The following is a 13,062-nucleotide window of genomic DNA, read 5'->3' on the forward strand; positions in this document are numbered from 1 at the left end:
CAGAACAAAACTGCTGATGCTCTAGCAGCTGTGGGGAAGCACAGGGTTCATTCACGGATCTGGGAGACTTGCAGGGGCGTAAGAGGTTGACACCCTCTGTAGAAGCTAGGTCATGTGTTGATTGGTTAGCCGTGCTGGTATGTTTACCAGGGTGAGTCCATCACTGATTGACTTTTAGAAGTAAAAGATTAACACTGACTGGTTAGTTCAGTGAGTACTGACTGCATGTCCCCTGAGAGGTGGGGTTGCCTTGATCTATGGGAACAGGCTGGAGAGGGTGGAGAAAAGGGAACCGTCCTACCCTGCTGGTGGGAATGCAAACTGGTACAGCCGCTACGGAGAACAGTGTGGAGATTCCTTAAAAAACTGGAAATAGAACTGCCATACGACCCAGCAATACCACTCCTGGGCATAAACACTGAGGAATCCAGATCTGAAAGAGACACGTGCACCCCAATGTTCATCACAGCACTATTTATAATAGCCAGGACGTGGAAGCAGCCTAGATGCCCATCAGCAGACGAATAGATAAGGAAGCTGTGGTACATATACACGGTGGAATATTACTCAGCCATTAAAAAGAATGAATTTGAGTCAGTTCTAATGAGGTGGATAAAACTGGAGCCTATTATACACAGTGAAGTAAGTCAGAAAGAAAAACACCAATACAGTATACTAACACATATATACAGAATTTAGAAAGATGGTAATGATGACCCTATATGCGAGACAGCAAAAGAGACATAGATATAAAGAACAGACTTTTGGACTCTGTGGGAGAAGGCGAAGGTGGGATGATTTGAGAGAATAGCATTGAAAGATGTATATTACCATATGTGAAACAGATCACCAGTTCAAGTTTGATGCATGAGACAGGGTGCTCAGGGCTGGTGCCCTGGGATGACCCAGAAGGATGGGATGGGGAGGGAGTGGGAGGGGGGTTCAGGATGGGGGACACATGTAAATCCATGGCTGATTCATGTCAATGTATGACAAAAACCACTACGATATTGTAATGTAATTAGCCTCCAATTAAAATAAATCAATTAATTAAAAAAAAACTGATGTCAGAAGCCATTTGCTATCATGGCTATAAAAAATCCATCTTTTCTTAAGTTTGTAGGCATTTTTTTAATTCTCATTAATACTGTCATTTGAAAGTATATATTTTAAACCTTATTTCCAAATTTGCAAGTCTTTTTACCCAGTAAAAGCATATCTGCTTCTATCATCAAAGTAGGGTAGGAAATGTTTATGGAAAGGAATAAGGCATATTTTTCCTTTTTCCCTGCTCATGACCAATTGTCCCCCTTCTGATAGCAGTATTCATTCCTCCACACGCATCCATCCATCATACCTTTGGAGGTATTTTTTGCCTTCCTACAACACACCTGTGATTCTGATGAGAGCTGCCCCGCTCCCAGCCAGAGTGACGGACATGTGATCCAGGCCCAGCCAATCAGAACAGCACACCTCCTTGCTTAGAGTCATGTCCGTGAAGGAACTCAAGCTGGGCCCATCAGAACGCTTCCTCTGCCACAGCACCCCTGGACCTTCATTACAGGGGTGTTGGCTGGGAGCTCCTCGAAGGCCACCACTGTGTCTGATTCACGATGGATAACCAGTGGGGAGCACAACGCTGGCGTCTATTAGGTGCTCAGCAAACGTTTCTTGAATGAAAGAGTAAATGCACGAATGGGGCATGGGTCAGTAAGTGAGTACTCAGCTCTTGTTTATCAAATAAATGTAGCAAACTCTCAGGAAGGGTTCAAGGAAAGTCTCCCCACCTACCCACCTTTCTCCAAGGACCCCGTTCCGGTCGCAGTTGCTGGAATGGCGAGTCCTAGGATGGAGATCCTGGGACGGTGAGCTCAAGGAGGGGAGTCGCTGAGCCTGGGGGACACAGCCGGGTGTGTTGTCCGAAGCAGCTCTGTAGCTTCTGCAGACACGATGGCTGGTGCCCAGATTGGCCCCATTTCGTATCCATCAGTCATTCTGAGCATGTGTACAATTGCTCCTCTAAGAACTCTCAAGCTAGTAAAGGAGTGGTAACAGCCCTGGTCAGCGGGATAGACCTCGGGTGTCAGGGACTCTCCGGGACTGACGTCGCCCAGGCAACTGTGGCCGTGCCCCAGGCAGGCTGGAGTCAAAGGGGCCTGAGATGACCTGCGTCTTCCTAGGACCCTGGAAAAAAGTGAAAGTGCTAGTCACTCAGTCGTGTCTGACTCTGCAACCCCAAGGACTCTGCCAGGCTCCTCTGTCCCTGGGAGTCTCCAGGGCAGAATACTGGAGGGCATGCCATTCCCTTCTCCAGGGGATCTTCCTGACCCACGGATCGAAGCCAGGTCTCCCGCATCAAGGCAGGCTTCTTCCTTCAGAGGTAAAGAATCCGCCTGCAAAGCAGAGATACAGGAGATGGGGATATCATTCCTGGGTTGGGAAGATCCCCAGAAGAGGAAATGGCAACCCACTCCAGCATTCTTGCCCGGAGAATCCCAGGGACAGAGGAGCCTGGTGGGCTACAGTCCAAAGAGTCACAAAGGTGCGGACAGGACGAATCGACTGAGCGCAGCACAAGAGCCGGAAAGCATCAGTCTAACCGGAGTCGAGTCACGTGGTCTCTGGTACCGACTTTGGTACTTTCTCATCCTGTGATCTTGAAAATCCAGAGTTGGACTGCTTCCAGAGGTCAAGACTGAAACATTCCTGCCGTCTCCAAGACTAATGCTATGGCCAGAAGCCATCCTGTCTGAGCGTGGTGGTGTTCCTTTCCTCCTCCCCCAGTGAGTGAAAGCCTTCAACCACTCGGAGCCTGTTCCCTTTAGAAAGCATCAACTTCAAGGTCATCACCTGGTGAGAGGCGCTACTTCAGCCTTGATTTGGTACCTCAGTGACTGCCTGGCTCCAACAGGAAATGTCTCTGCACTTAGGATCTTTCCTTCAGTTCATTTTGCGTGAACTTTTCTGAAGCTGATATATAGAATATGTATCTTTTTTGAATTTTCATAAAATTTTCTGAATGTGATATACATAGCAGTATTACTGGCAGGGTAATTACGGAGGATTGGGACAGTCTTTCATGATGTATTTCAATGAATAATGATGATAGATAATAAGAGTGTTCACATTTTATGATCCTTGATCCAGATGTAACTATAATTAGGAACTAATGATGCTGACAGAAATGTATTTAAAAGTCAGTGAAGAAAAATGGAGTTCACAGACTCCAGCCCTACTCTAGATATTATTAAAATAGTTTTTCTTAGAAGGAGCTGGGTTAAAAGCCTTATCATATTTACTTCTTTCAGATACATATGAAATATACAGCAATTTTTAAAGAAATTTCTGAACAAATGAGTTGCTTGTTGGAAGAAGAGGTTGATGTTGTTATTCAGTCATTAAGTCATGTCGGACTCTTTGTGACTCCATGGACTATAGCACACTGCACTTCCCTGTCCTTCACCACTTCCTGGAGTTTGCTCAAACTCTGGTCCATCGAGTCAGTGATGCCATCCAACCATCTCATCCTCTGTCATCCCCTTCTCCTCCTGCCTTCAATCTTTCCCAGCATCAGGGTCTTTTCCAATGAGTCAGCTCTTCACATCAGGTGGCCAAAGTATTGGAACTTCAGCATCAGTCCTTTCAAAGAATATTCAGGGTTCATTCCCTTTAGGATTGACTGGTTTGATCTCCTTGCTGTCCAAGGAAGGGATTCTCAGGAGCCTTCTCCAACACCACAGTTCAAAAGCATCAGTTTTTTGGCATTCAGCCTTCTTTATGGTCCAGCTCTCACATCTGCACATGACTACTGGAAAAACTATAGCTTTGACTATACAGACCTTTGTCAGCAAAGTGATGTCTCTTTTAATATGCTCTCTCTGCTTGTCACAACTTCCAAAGAACTCTTCCAAAGAGCAAGCATCCTATAACTTCACGGCTGCAGTCACCATCTGCAGTGATTTTGGAGCCCAAGAAAAGAAAATCTGTCACTGCTTCCACTTTTCCCCATCTATTTGCCATGAAGTGATGGGACTGGATGCCATGATCTTAGTTTTTTGAATGTTGAGTTTTAAGTTTTAAGACAGATTTTTCACTCTCCTCTTTCACCCTCATCTCTTTAGTCCTTCTTCTCTTTCTGCCATTAGATTGGTATCATTTGCATATCTGAGGTTGTTGCAGACAGAAGCAAGAACTACAATTCCACAGCCTCCAGAACAAAAACCACAATCACAGCAAGAAGGAGGTGTGATGTCACATATTTTTAGAGAAGAAAAGAATTTTCACCATAAATAAAATCAAATCTTAATTTTGCAAATGAGAAGACTTGAGGTCCATATGTAAATTGCTGAGAATCAGAAAGTTAATCAGTGACTGTCAGATTACACATGAATCTCCACATATAATGTCTCTCCATCTCTATCTATCTAGAGCTATATCTTAATATCTATCCTGATGCCCAATATCTAATAGATATCTCTATCTACTTCTCCGCTATGTCCCAAATTTCAGGAGTTCACGATTCCCAACCTGTGCCACACATACCTGCCAACTTACTATTGTTTGCTTTATTTAAATCAGCTCACATTTTCACTTAAATAATCTTTAAAAGCAGCATATCACTAATGTAAATAGAAAATCAGTATCCCTCACCATAAATGAATGATAAAAACAACTCTTTTGTATCTGAGTGCAGGTAGACATTTACTTTCCAAACTTTGTGAAACTGTCCCAATATCACAATCCTTAAAAGATCTGGAATCATTGGTCTAAGATAAAAATCACCATAAGATACATGTGCAGCCTTTAAAAAGTTGTGACATGTTAAAATATGAAAAAAAAATGCTTTTCATTACAATATCTTCCTTTTTCAATTCAGATAATTGGCTAATGGCTTGTAGAAGTGATAGCCCTTGAAATCCCCCATTATATGAGGCAAGGAAAATAAGTCTTGGGAATAAGCTGTTGCATAAATAGAACCCAAAGTCAGGGAAGCATTTCTGGTTGGCACAGTTCCAACTCTACCTCTTACCAGTTGTGCAATACTGGCCTAGCATTTTTAAAATTATTTTTTATTATACACACATGTCCTCTTCTCTGGGTTCCCTTCCCATCTAGGTCACCACAGAGCACTGCGTAGAGTTCCCTGAGCTGTGCAGCAGGTTCTCATTAGTTACCTGCTTCAACCATTGCAGTACACACATCCACCCCAGACTCCGGATTCACTCCTCCCCACCCCTTCCTCCTTTGGGGTCCATGTGTTTGTTCTCTGCATCTGTGTCTCTGTTTCTGTTTTGCAAGTAAGATCATCTACACCAGTTTTCTAGACACCACATGATGTGCGTTAACACACAATATCTGCTTTTCTCTTCGGACTTACTTCACTCTGTGTGACAGTCCATGTCTCTATAAATGACTCAACTTTGTTCCTTTTCATGGCTGAGTAACAGGGGCTTCCCTGGTGGCTCAGACGGTAAAGAATCCGCCTGCAATGTGGGAGACCTGGCTTCGATGCCTGGGTTGGAAGGATCCCCTGGAGGAGGGCATGGCATCCCACTCCAGTATTCCTGCTTGGAGAATCCCATGGACAGAGGAGCCTGGCGGGCTACAGTCCACAGGGTCACAAAGAGTCGGACACGACTGAGAGTCTAAGCGCACAGCCCAGCAGTCTGTGTTATATGGGTACCACATCTTCCTTATCCATTCCTCTGCTGATGGACACTTAGGCTGCTTCCTTTAATGTCTCGTGAAACATTTAAAACATCAGAGACAATCAGTGCCTTTCAGGGCTATCGTGAAGAGTAAGGAGAAAATATGCATATAGCAATTATCGTGGCATGAAGAACACAGTGGACTCTGAGTATATAGGACTAAATGGTAAACTGGGTTTTTTCTGTTTTCCCATTTCTGGAATCTGGTGTCTTCAGGGCCTTTGTAATGCAGTTCCAACATGAAAAGCAGTGGGGGTTTCTTTCAGCGTTAGGAGCTGCAGTCAGTTTTTTATCCCATCTTTTCAGACAGGGAAGCTGAGCCATACGATGGGTCCGCTATGTGGTCCTAAGTGGTGAAGGCAACAGGCTGTGTGTCCTGAGAGCTTCAGCTCCCGATGCTCTCCTCCGTGCCCCTCGCCGGGCGGCTGAAGAGGCTGCAAATGGTTTGACACTCACCCTTTCTAAGGAGAGGTGGGCTCCCTGCCCGCTCCTCTTAGAGCTGGCTTGCCTCTGCGGTTACCTAATGGAAGCTGGAGTGAGTGAGGCTGTGCCGGTTTCCTGGCCCAACTCTTCAGAGACTGGTAGCTTTTGTTCCCTGTTTCTGCAATTACTCATTCTGAGAGTGGAGTCTGCCTGTGAGAAATCAGAGGACCGTGATGGACAGGCCACGTGCAGAGTCTTGAGACTCCATGGAGGGGAACAGTGGCCCCATGGAGTCCCCACTTCTAGTTATCCCCCTGTAGGCCCCAGATGTGTGAGGAAAGGCTTTTTGAACCCGCCAGAGAAAGCCAGCCAACACCCGAATACCAGCAGAGGTCAGTTCAGTTCAGTTCCTCGGTTGTGTCTAACTCTTTGCAACCCCATGGACTGCAGCACGCCAGGCCTCCCTGCCCATCACCAACTCCCTGAGTTTACTCAAATCCCTGTCAATGCCAGAGAAGCAGAATAATCACCAGACACAGCCTGACCCAAATTCCCAACTCAGGGATTGTAAGTTTGTTTGCTTTTTTTTTAATTTAATTGGGAGCTTCCTAGGTGGCCCAGTGGTAAGAATCCAGCCGCCAACGCAGGAGACACAGGAGTCGTGGGCTCAATCCCTGGGTCAGGAAGATCTCCTGGAGGAGGAAATGGCAACCCACCCCAGTATTCTTGCCTTGAAAATTCCATGGACAGAGGAGCCGGGTGGGCCACAGTCCACGAGGTTGCAAAGAGTAGAGTATAGTTGCTTTATGATGTGTTAGTCTCCGTAGAGAAAAATAAGTCAGCCACATGTATACATCTATTGCCTCCCTTTTGGACTTCCTTCCCAACACTACTTACAAGAGCCAGGACATAGAAGCAACCTAACTATCCGTCAACAGAGGAACGGGTATAGAAGATGTGGAGCATATATACAGTGGAATATTACTCAAACATAAAGAGGAGCAACACTGGGTCATTTGTAGAGACGCGGATGACGCAGAGACTATCATACAGTGTGAGTGGTCTTAAGCCACTACAATTGGTAAGCTTTGTTACCCCAGAAACTGGAACACACTTAGCATCTCACATGATTAGCATACAACCCTCTTAACTAGGTAGTGTGTTTCCACTTTACAGAAAGGGAAACCATAGAATATTAAAGTGGCTTCCCCGAGATCCCATGCTACACCGTGGCAAAGCCGCAGCTCGATTTCTGGACTCAGCGCATGCCTGTACCACTGGCCGCTGCCTCTGTGTGCCGAAGAGAAAGGAGTTTCAGTCTTGCCATGGCAACCCTGCCTCCGTACTGGTCTCCAAGGCAGGATGGTACTCGGAGGGCTGCAGCTGTCCCCAGCTTCCCTCTGCCTCATCTCTCATCTTCACAGCCATGCCAGCCCCATCACCCTGGACACGCCCATCTTTTCCTTTAGTAGCTGTGTGATCTCAGGCAAGTTACTGAATGTTCTGGAACAAGAAGTACTTTAAAAGTATCAGCAATTAGGGAACAAATGTGTGGATACCAAGGGGGAAAGGGAGGGGTGGGATGAATTGGGATCGTGAGATTGATTTATGCACAGTATTGACACCATGCGTAAAACACATAACTAATGAGAACCTACAGTACAGCCCAGGGGACTACTCAAATGCTCTGTGGTCTAAACAGGAAGGAAACCTAAGAAAGAGGGGATATACGTACGTGTGTAGCTGATTCACTTTGCCACACAGCAGAAATGAATACAACATTGTAAAGCAGCTATACTACAATATAGATTAAAAACTACAGTGATTTTTTAGCTGAAAAAAAAAGCCAGCTGTTCTCATGATTCTGAATTGCAAAATCCTTCTCGCAGTCAAACATGGTGAGGAATAAGAGCCCTTAGACCTAACAGGCTTTGGGCCTACCGTAAATTCTCCAAGCGAATGTAAACACTGTGTGTGTCCAGAGGCCCTGCAGCCAGTCACACGTGTGACGTGTGACGTGTGACGTGTGACCCCCCTTTGCTGGCGTGCACACATGCCCTGTGTTGTTTCAGGTGTGTGCTCGGGACCCTGTGCATCCACCGCAGTTTATCTATTTATAATGTGTCAGGGCCTGTGCTAAACTCTTTACCCGGGTTATCTCACTTACTCTCCACAAGAACATCATGAAAAGTATTTTTAGTGAACTCACATATGATTTTATGATTCCACCATCTCATAAACCACTCCAGGTGCCAAAGTCATCTAAAGCAAAAGACCAAGATGACTCAATGCTTCTCGTTGGATGAAGCTATTTTATAGCAAAGAATCGGGCACAGGGAATAGTTAGAAACAGAAGAGGGCAAGAAAAAAAATATGATTTTTCTTTCATCATTCCCCCGAAGATAGCAGAGATTGTTTCCTGAAGACTTGAAAGAAAACTCTTTTTTAATTCATGTTTCTTTTTACTTCCTGAATAAATTTATCAAGTATCTCCTGTGTGCCAGAGTGTTATTTGGGTCCTGTAAGAAGCAGGCATCAAGCCAGGATGAAACATGCAAGAAATGTATCAGAGGGAACATTTATGAGAGAAAACCCAGAGGGCTTCAGGAAAGGCTGAGCGAGCCCTCGGACCATGGTGCAGGTCTGACTCTGAGTGAAGGAGAGGCGGAAGGAAGGAAGCAGGTGTGGGTGGACGTTTCCTAGGTAGCCACGCAGTTCAAGGAAAGTTGGGCAAAGCCAGGGGGCAGTCTCAGAGCCCAAGGTGCCCATCAGAGGAGTCTCAGGGATGGGCCTGCTTAAAGTCTTGGCCACGCACAGCCAGTGCCTGGGAGCAGCCCACGGCGAAGAGGTGCAAACAGGAGAGAGTTCAGAGCCAAGCATCTGGAGCTCTCAGCCACTACAATTGGAAATCCGAGGGCCACGTCCTCAGGGAGCCACAGACAGGAACTTTCCCACCCACCAGAAAAGGGAAGGACTGTCACCCAGCCTGCTCCCCGCCCACTCCCACTGCCCCAGAATCCATTCTGGTGAGCCAGCAAAAGCCTGACTCTTCTCACCAATACTCCCAAATCTGGAGACATGCATACAGAATGAGAGGGGTTTTCTTTCTGGCCACACCGAGAGGCATCTGGGATCCGAGTTGGCAGACCAGGGATCGAACCCATGCTCCCTGGCTTGAGAAACAACCACTGGACCACCAGGGAAGTCCTCCCAAGAGAATTTTTTTTTTTTTACGATTATTCAACTCATTTGTTGATATATTCCTGGCTGGTTTGTACACCCTTACTCGCAATTGGTAAAGAACCGCCTGCCAATGCAGGAGACACAGGAGAGGTGTATTCAATCCCTGGGTCAGGAAGATACCCTGGGGGAGTAAATGGCAACCCACTCCATAATTCTCGCCTAGGAAATAATCATAAACAGAGGAAACTGGTGGGCTATAATCCATGGGGTCACAAAGAGTTGGACATGACTGAGTATGCATGCACCCACACACTCTCATTAACCAGGTATTAGAGAAGAGAAATTCTGTGAATTCAATTCACCATCGTAATTCATTTGTTTTTTACAATCCGTCAGCTACTGTGTGGGGAGTGGATCAAGAAAGTCTATTTGGCCGATATAACCAACAGGACCGCCGGTAGATCAGATGTCCCTGCCTTCAGCTACGGCACAGTTGGACACATTACAGAAGTGGAGGCTGTGAAAAGGCTGTCACAAGGGTAAACTACTACACACTCTCACCCTTAGCTTCTCCCGTGACCCTCCTATGGAGTGACCATCTCAAAAGATGCTTTTACCTACATCTGATCATGTACCATCCTGCTGTGATTTCCACAGAAAGGCTCATCACTGTCATTTTTGATGGCTAATATTGTTTTTTTTTAATTTTATTTTCCAAATGAACTCATCTATTAAGGACAAATGAGAATTCAAAATCATTTTATAATACTATCTGGATAATAACATTAGAGCTAAGCAATTTTCAATTAAGTGGAGACAATATCCAAAATAAGAGATTCACCTGAAGGTTGGAAAGAAGTTATAACAGCACGTATAAGTTATCAATGTTATAAAAGTCTCACATCTTGAGACTTTCATGTCTAACAACCTAGACTCCCCAGCTGAATTTTTCAACGAGAATCCAAAATTACCTTTAAAAAATGGATTTCGTTTCTGAGCACAATACCTGCCTCATTTAACCTACATGGAAGCTCGTTCTATGAGACTGAGATCAACCTACAAACTTACCTTCAGACTTCATTCTTGGAAAAAGTCTAGGGTGAGTGTGCAAGAGTGTCTGCCGCTTCCCATGCACACGCACCTTGATGCCACGCCCTTCCTGTGGAGGATCACTGAAATGTCTTCGGGGATGGTGGTGCAAGTTCGCATCCAGGGAAAAGAGCTTGAGCTCCATGCAAGACGGATGGAACTCTAGTGCTGCACGGTTGGAAAGTGAAAGTCGCTGAGTTGTGTCCGACTCTTTGTGACCCCATGGACTGAACAGTCCTGGATTCTTCAGGTCACAATACTAGAGCCGGTAGCCTTTCTCTTCTCCAGGGGACCTTCCCAACCCAGGGGTGGAACCCAGCTCTCCTGCATTGCAGGCAGATTCTTTACCAGCTAAGCCACAAAGGTAGCCCAAGAATACTAGAGTGGGTAGCCTTTCCCTTCTCCAGGGGACCTTCCCAACCCAGGGATGGAACCCAGCTCTCCCGCATTGCAGGCAGATTCTTTACCAGCTAAGCCACAAAGGTAGCCCAAGAATACTAGAGTGGGTAGCCTTTCCCTTCTCCAGGGGACCTTCCCAACCCAGGGATGGAACCCAGCTCTCCCGCATTGCAGGCAGATTCTTTACCAGCTGAGCCACAAGGGAAGCCCAAGAACACTGGAGTGGGCAGCCTACCCCTCCTCCAGCGGATCTCCCCAACCCAGGGATGGAACCCAGCTCTCCCGCATTGCAGGCAGATTCTTTACCAGCTGAGCCACAAGGGAAGCCCAAGAACACTGGAGTGGGCAGCCTACCCCTTCTCCAGCGGATCTCCCCAACCCAGGAACCGAAGCGGGGTCTCCCGCACTGCCGGCAGGTTCTTTACCAACTGAGCCACCGGGGAAGCATGTTTGGAGGAGATCCAGAAAGGAAAGCCACACCTCAGGAGGATGTTGGGGAGGTCTGCTATGTGTGGGGCAGGCGCTGTCCTCTGTCTCACCTGTGAATTCCCCTGTGATCCCTACATTGCACATAAAGCAATTCAATGAATGGACTGAACTCAGTGAGGATACAAACAGGAACAGATCTATTTTTCTCCTTCCACAGCTTCCAGCATGTTCGGATGGACCTCCTTCCTTCACCTTTTAAGGGCATCCCAGGCAGATCTCGTGACCTTCTCTGGTTTTATGAGCAATCTTCCTCTAGTGATAAAGATTTCTTTTCACATAATCTAAAGTCCTGTCCAATCTAAAACAAAACTTGAACCTCGTATCTAATCGTAAGCTCTACCAATCTACTGTCAGTCACTCATCCTTGTCGTACTCTTTGCGACCCCATAGACTGTAGCCCACCCGGGATTCTCCAGGCAGTCGTGTGGGTAGCCATCCCCTTCTCCAGGGAACCTTCCCGCCCCAGGGATTGAACTGCTTTGCAGGCAGATTGTTCACCATCTGAGCCACTGTCCCTCTCCTATTTCCACACGACCTGCCTCCACGGTCCACTCCTTCTCACTCAGGCCTGACCTTGGTTAGCGGACTTGCCGTGGAAACTGCACATGACTTTTCCCTCCACCTTCTGCCATCTCTTCTGCACAAGGTCAGTACATGGGAAAGATAGATGAGGGAAGAGTCAGAAGTCTTTTTTCCCCTCTTGTCACTCGTATGTTCTCCTTTGACTCCAAGTGGCCACCACTTCTGTGTTGAGTGAGTGATGGTTGCTCAGTCACGTCCAACTCTTTGCGGCCCCATCGACTGTAGCCTGCGAGACTTCTCTGTCTGTGGAGTTCTCCAGGCAAGAGTCCTGGAGTGGGTTGCTCTTAACTGTTGCCCCCTTCAAAAGCTGACTGTATGCGGGACACGTGGTGGGTTCGTCAGAGTCACCGAGGGAGTCACAGGCCCCCGGGCTGCTCTTGCTGGACCACCTGAGTTCCTGCCCCCACGGGACCCCCCACAGTGCAGAGCCCGTGCTGGGCACACTGCCCTCTCGGAAAGATTCTAAATGACTGTATATCTGTGTTCCTCCGAAGTTCACATCCTGAAGCCCCGGTGCCCACTGAGATGGTATTTGGAGGCGGGGCCTTTGGGAGGTGGTTAGGTCATGAGGGTGGAGCCTCCGTGATAGGATTAGTGCCTTTATGAGGCCTGGTGAGAAGACGGCCATTTGCAAGTCTCAACGAGAGATCTCACCAGAGCCTGACCACGGTGGCACCCTGATCTTGGTCTTCTTAGCCTCCAGAACTGTGGGAAATAAATTCATGCGGGGTAAGCCATCCCATCTATGTGGTGGTGGGGGTTTAGTCGCTCAGTCATGTCCAACTCTTGCAATCCCATGGACTGTAGCCGTCCAGGCTCCTCTGTCCATGGGGTTCTCCAGGCAAGAACACTGACGTTGGCTGTCATTCCCTTCTCCAGGGGATCTTCCCGACACCGGAATCAAACCCGGGTTCCTGCACTGCAGGCAGATGATTTACCAACTGAGCTCTGAGGGAAGCCCGTCTATGGTGATCTGTTAGAGTCAGTCCAAGCTGACCAGGACAGTGGCTTAAGCCTGACCTCCACCCTCTGTGGGTGACAGACTGTAGACCACACACCGAGCCTCCCTTCCTTTTTCTCCTCCCGGCCATCGCAGGCTGCACCATCCACCCTCAGACCTCCAGAATGCTCCGGGTTGTAATGAAGCCTCATTCTCCGTATTCAGGAAGCAGCCTAAACTCCAGCATCA

Source organism: Muntiacus reevesi, chromosome 7 (assembly GCF_963930625.1).
Source record: "Muntiacus reevesi chromosome 7, mMunRee1.1, whole genome shotgun sequence".
Classification (NCBI taxonomy): Eukaryota; Metazoa; Chordata; class Mammalia; order Artiodactyla; family Cervidae; genus Muntiacus; species Muntiacus reevesi.